This window comes from Ursus arctos, unplaced genomic scaffold, assembly GCF_023065955.2.
Source record: "Ursus arctos isolate Adak ecotype North America unplaced genomic scaffold, UrsArc2.0 scaffold_23, whole genome shotgun sequence".
NCBI classification, from domain to species: Eukaryota; Metazoa; Chordata; class Mammalia; order Carnivora; family Ursidae; genus Ursus; species Ursus arctos.
In genome coordinates, this window is record NW_026622908.1 from 41,205,290 (window position 1) to 41,211,392 (window position 6,103).

Here is a 6,103-nt window from a genome sequence, read left to right on the forward strand (position 1 = left end):
GATCTTGGGGTTGTAAATTCAAGCCCCAGGGTGTAGAGATTACTTAAGTGGCTCAGTCGTTAAGCGTTAAGCGTCTGCCTTGGGCTCAGGTCGTGATCCCAGGGTCCTGCTCAGCGGGGAGCCTGCTTCTACTTCTCCCTCTGCCTGTTGCTCCCCCTGCTTGTGCTCCCTCTGTCGAATAAATAAATAAAATCTTAAAAGAAAAAAAAGAAAAGAAAAAAAAAATCTTGGGGTACCTGGGTGGCTCAGTTGGTTAAGCGTCTGCCTTCAGCTCAGGTCATGATCCCAGGGTCCCGGGATGGAGCCCCACCTCGGGCTGCCTGCTCAGCGGTGAGCCTGCTTCTCCTTCTGCCCCTACCCCTGCTCTTGCTTTCTCTGTCTCTGTCTCTCTCTCAAATAAATAAATAAAATCTTAAAAGAAAAAAGAAGAAAATTAAAAATCTTAAAAAGAAAAAAAGATTCCATCCCCACATAGGACAGCTGAGGGGAAACTGAGTCACGGGCAGCAAAAACGGAGTCCTGCTGAGGTCTGCTTGGGCCTTGCTGGGACTGGCGCTTGGCACTCCCTGCCCATCCAGTACTTGATTCTATTTGGTCCTGTATTTTTTTTTGGTCACATCCTTGTTCCAGGCCTCAGTTTCCTTGTCTGTAAAAGGGGGTTGGGCTCCCCTGTGGCTCCAAGATCAGAAAGCCCCTCAGGACTCAGTCGGTGCCTGAACTCCTGCTCCAGCCTCCACAAGCCGCCTGTGCTCCAGCCCTGACAGCAGAAAGTTCTTGCACGCAGCACTGCTTTGCCTCAATTGATCTGTTCTCGGAGCTTGCGTGAGCCAGACTGTCGCCAAGGCCACAGGTCCTTGCCCCAGGGAGCCCTGTGTGGGGCGAGGATCCTGGCCCAGCCCCGTCGGTGCTGGGTGGGTGAGCGAGCAGGAGACCCCCACTACCTCCCTCTTCCCCGCTGCCTTCTCGGTCACTGCTTGTGTGAGGCCCACCCATGTGCAGGGGCACCTGTTCCCCCCCCACCACCTCTTCCCCCCTCTGAGTCCCTTTGGTGCTGAGGTGCCGGCGCTATCTCTCCCCCGGCCCTGTGACGAGCAGATCGCCGGGATAACACCTTACATTCCATCCCTGCGGTACTTCTGAGCATTTCAAAGTGACTGCAGATCTGTTATCCTCACCAGGAGGGGGTTATTATTTCCCTCCCTTGGTAGATTAATACCTGGAGGCTGGGGAGGTGGGCGGTGCCAGCTTGCCTCCTGACGCTGGCAGCGGGAGGGGCTGGCAGCGGGAGGGCAGCATGTCGTGCCCAGATGCTGGGGACGGGGGTGAGGAAAGGCCAAACCACAGTGGACTGGACACAGACCTTCTGCCAAGGGCCTTAGTGGTGAGACCCAGGCCTAGCGCGGGAGAGAGCCCGGCCCAGATAAGGGGGCCCCGAGTAAGTGACAGGGAACCCAGCTTCTCCCATAACCAGGGCATAGCCCCCTGGGTCGGCGAGGGGACCAGAAGCAAGACAGGCACCAGTGTCTCTTGCACCCACAGCCACATCTTAGGCCTCCCCAGCCTGGTCTGTGGCTCCCCGTCCCCCCGGGGTCCAGCGAGACGCAGCCCCAGGGGCTGAGGCTGAGCCCGTCCCAGCCGTGCCCGGAAGCCGCTCTCTGCACAGGGTCCTGTGGGGCTAACTAGACCGCCAGACTGCCCTTACCCTTGGCTACACCAGAAGTGGTGACCCACTCCGGCCCCAGAGAGCCAGGGGAAAACCGAGAGGCTGGCCGCGGCGTCATACAGGCCGGCCTACTGTTGACCGGGCATGTGGCCTTAGGCAAGTCACTTCCTATCTCCCTGGGCCACTGTCTCTGTGCACAAGGGAGAACTGCCCAGCTCAGGCGTGAGGGGCAATTGGTCCACAGTCTGGCCACCAACGTTTGCTGGAGCTTGTCTGTCTAGGAAAAGTGCATGTGGTTGGGGGAGGTGGGGCCGCTGCGTCCCGCTGCTCAGGCACTCGGGTTTTATTTTAGCGTCTATTGGGGTGGCTTTTCGGGGAGAGGCTGATAGAGATGGTGGGGTTGAAGGCCCCCACTCCCCGAGCTACTCTTGGCAGCCCCGCGTGCCCCCTCCCCCGCCCTCCCAGCACACCAGGGGTGTGTCCTTTGTAAAGTCCGAAGCTCCAAATGGCTGGACAGATGGTGATTTCATCATCCTGGTTTTTCTTCCAAAAACCCTCTCTGTGCTGCTCCAGCACGCTATAGGGGCTCCCACGCTCCACACAGCGGCTGCAGCCCCGCGTGGTTTTGTAATTAGCAATGCCTCCGGGTGCACAGGAAGCCGGGCCCTGCGCCCCCTTGGCCACCACCCCTCTGGCCTATGGGCGCCAGCCAGTCTGCGAGCTGCTTCAGGGAAGGGTGGGTCCTGCCTGCTTTGTTCTGGGAGTTGGGTGCGGTGCAGAGCTCCCTGCACCCACCCTTCCCACCCCCCGAGCCACCTCGGGGGGCCACCGGAGCGGGCACCCCAGGGGCCCTGCGTCTGTGAAGCTGGGGTCCCTGCATTTGGTGCATGAAGAAACAGCCTCGGGAAGGGAGAGGCTGAGTCCTACCAAGTGGCCGAGCTGGGATGCGAACTCCGGCCCGCCTGGCCTGAGGCAGGCCTTCTGTGTACTTTCTCAGCCGGGGTGGTTTGATCTCAGAGGGGCAGGAGTGGTGGCTGGGTGTCCTAATCCTATCATGACCCGGTGGCTTTGAGCAAGTCCTGTGACCAACCCGTTTGAGATAAGAACAGGACACTGGGTTGGAGTCAGGGTTTACTCTTTTGTTTACTAAGGAGTTGAAGGAATGTTGATTCTGCTAAGTTCTCACGAGGAACGTCAGTGTGTAAACAGAGCTGCCAGGGTATTGGGGGGGGGGGGGCTCAGTCGGTGAACCGTCTGCCTTCGGCTCAGGTCATGATCTCAGGGTCCAGGGACGGAGCCCTGCATCAGGCTCCCTGCTCAGTGGGCGACTCTGCTTCTCCCTCTGCCTGCCCTGCCGCTCCCCCTGCTTGTGCTCTCTCTCAAATGAATAAATAATCTTAAAAAGAAACAAACAAACAGGGGCGCCTGGGTGGCTCAGTCGTTAAGCGGCCACCTTCAGCTCAGGGCACGATCCCGGGGTCCTGGGATCGAGCCCCACATCGGGCTCCTCTGCTGAGAGTCTGCTTCTTCCTCTTCCACTCCGCCTGCCTGTGTTCCCTCTCTCGCTGGCTGTCTCTGTCAAATAAATAAATAAAATCTTTAAAAAAAAAAACAAAAAAAAACGCAAAACAGAGCTGCCGAGCGGGGAGCTATACAGGGGGTGAGCCCCAGTGTCCCCCCGGGTGCTGGACTTTGAGGTGCCACATGGGCAGATGGCCCCAAATACACCCCATTTCCAGAGCTCTGGGGGCCGGGTACGAACAGCCCCCTGAGCCCCTGACTAGTCTCTGAAGAGGGGTCTTTTGCCCAGGATTCTGGCCATGGAGGGGGGGGGAGGAGAAACGGAGGGGGGGCCGGCCCTCAGGAGGGTGGCCACACTTGAACCTCAGGCTGGGAGGAGACACCCCCCCAAATATAAAACACAGACAGGGGGCATGAGCTCCGAAGCAGCAGGGGGCAGACACCTGCTAGGGCCTCTCCTCCCAGCCTCAGATGGGCAGCCATTTCCTGGGACAGGGCCTCTCACCCACCTTCCGTGAGAACTCCGAGTTACGTTTTCTTTCTCTAACAGCTTGAACAAGCACACTCCTCCTCTTGAGGTGACCCCTGGAAGTTGAGGGCTGCCCCAAGCCTTTAAGGCCCTGGGCTGGAGTGACTGTGTTGGACCTTCCGTGTGGGGGTCTCAAACCTGAGTCTTTAGTGCAGACTTTGGGGGCACAGGGAGCTTTTCCTTTTTTTTTTTTTCCCCTTTAAGATTTTGTCAGAGAGCAGGAGCAGGGGGAGCAGCAGGCAGAGGGAGGAACAGGCTCCCGGCTGAGCAGGGAGCCCGATGTGGGGCTCCGTCCCTGGACCCTGAGATCATGACCTGAGCCGAAGGCAGACACTCAACCCACTGAACACCCAGGCGCCCCGCGAGCTTTTCCTTTGTAAAGGCTGCTTTCGAGCGCTCGTGCCCTGGACTTGGGCAGACTGGGTTTGAGTCTCCCAGCTCTCCCCAGTCTCCGGTTCCTGGCTGTGAAATGGGAAAAAGTGACCTCCCAGGTCTTGAAGGTCAAGGCAAACCTTCTGAGTGGTAATAGGAGGGCAGGCGAGCCCCCACTGGCTCGGCCACTGGCCATCAAAAGCCACGGGCACCTGTTGTGTCCTGCCTTTTGCCACACACGTGCCGGCCTGGCCCGGCCTCCACCCCTACCGCGCCTCGAGTGTTCTATGTCCCAGGGCGCATCGGCTTCTGATTTGTCACGTTCCCTCCGCTGGTACCAACAGTCCCCTACCCTGGCGGGCCCCGCCCTTCCTAATTGCGTTTTTGTCGTTTGTGTCGCTGGTGTGTCCGCTCCGCCTGTCTCCGAGCCACCCTGGGGCGAGCGTGGAGCACAGTAAACCCTTGTCTGCTTGACCCCTCCCAGTGCCGAGCGCCCCGTGGTGCCCCCGGCTGCCCAAGGCTGGGGAGGGGCCCAGGTTGGAGGTGAAGCTGTGAAGGTGGTAGAATTCGGGTGCCTTCTCCCCCAGCCCCTGGGGGGCCAGCCTAGTCTCAGTCATCCTGACTTCACCCCATTCCCCCACCACAGATAAACTACTCCTCGCTCAGCCCAGACTGGCACGAAGATTGGGGGTGGTCGGCAGCCCCACTGCAAGCCTCACTCTGTTAATAAATAGGAGGCAGCAGCTGCCGCCGAGCTGAGAGTCACGGGGCAGGGACGCTGCCGCACCCCGGCCCTCTGGACGCTCTGCCGGTGTCCCAGCAGGCGCTGTGTGGGCCTGGGCCCCTGGAAGACACAACTACGCACCAAAAGCCAGCCGCAGCACAATTAAACTTTTTTTTTTTTTAATGCAAGAAAAAAAAGTTGTCTTCGGTTGCTTTTTCCTCCCACAAGCAAGTGTGGGTGAGCCAGGGCCCCTCGCAGGGGTGGGCTGAGGCCAGCTGCAGGAACTCAGACCCCGCGGGGCCCAGAGAGCAGCACTGGAGGGCTGGGGGAAGAGGTCCGACGGAGGGGTCCCTGAGACCCACCCTGGCAGTGCCTGGTGGGAAGCTTGCCCCCGCTGCCAGGGGCTCCAGCAAGGAGCCAGTGAGCGAAGAGCACCCCGGCCCCCGAGGCTGGGCCGGGAGAGCCCGGCCAAGGCAAAGCTGATGGTGAGGCGGCCTGCCCTGGCTGCTCGCTGCCTCCAGTCCCTCCTTCCTCAGCCTGGAGGAAGGTGATTCTAAGGGCATCCAAGACACCCGCTGCTCTCCTCTGCCCGATGGGACGAGAGAGCTCCCGTGGGGAATGAATGGAGGTATAAAGAGGGAAGGGACAGGGTTGTCCCGGCTCTCTGCTGTCTGGACGCTAAGCCCGGGCTGCAGCACCAAGCCACGCCAGACTCATGAAGGCCCACCACCCATCCCAGGTGGGGGAGGAGGTACACCAGAATGTTCCAAGAAAGGGAAAGGGAGAGAAGCAGGAAACACAAACTGTGGGGTCCCTGACAGGGTGCACTCTGCTCATCCAACGGCTCCCGGGTGGAGCTGGCCCTCGCTGGAGTGTGGGAAAGGAGACAAAAATCACAGCTTCTGAACAAGAGGTGGGGAAGTTACTGGAAACTTCGGTCAAGTATGAAAGGTGTCACTTTACAGAACAAAACTAGCTTGTTATGTTTTTCTGGGAGACGTTCTCGCATCCCTCATCCCCTGGACCTCATAAAAAAGGGAGTTGGGCTGGCTTCTGTGACTGTCAAGCTGGGGGGGTGGGTGGGATGTGAGAGCAAAGAGCAGAGCCCGTGCATAGGGGGCCACCGGGGAGGGCAAGGCAGAAGGCACCAAAAGTGGCTTAATCCAGGAGCATGGGAGGGGGCAGAGCCGGACAGGGACAGAGCCACTGGCCCAGTGAAGCAGCAGTCAGCTTAGAAACAAACTGGAATCCTGAGGTTCCTGTCTACACACGGCCCCGGGGTCCCCACAGCTGC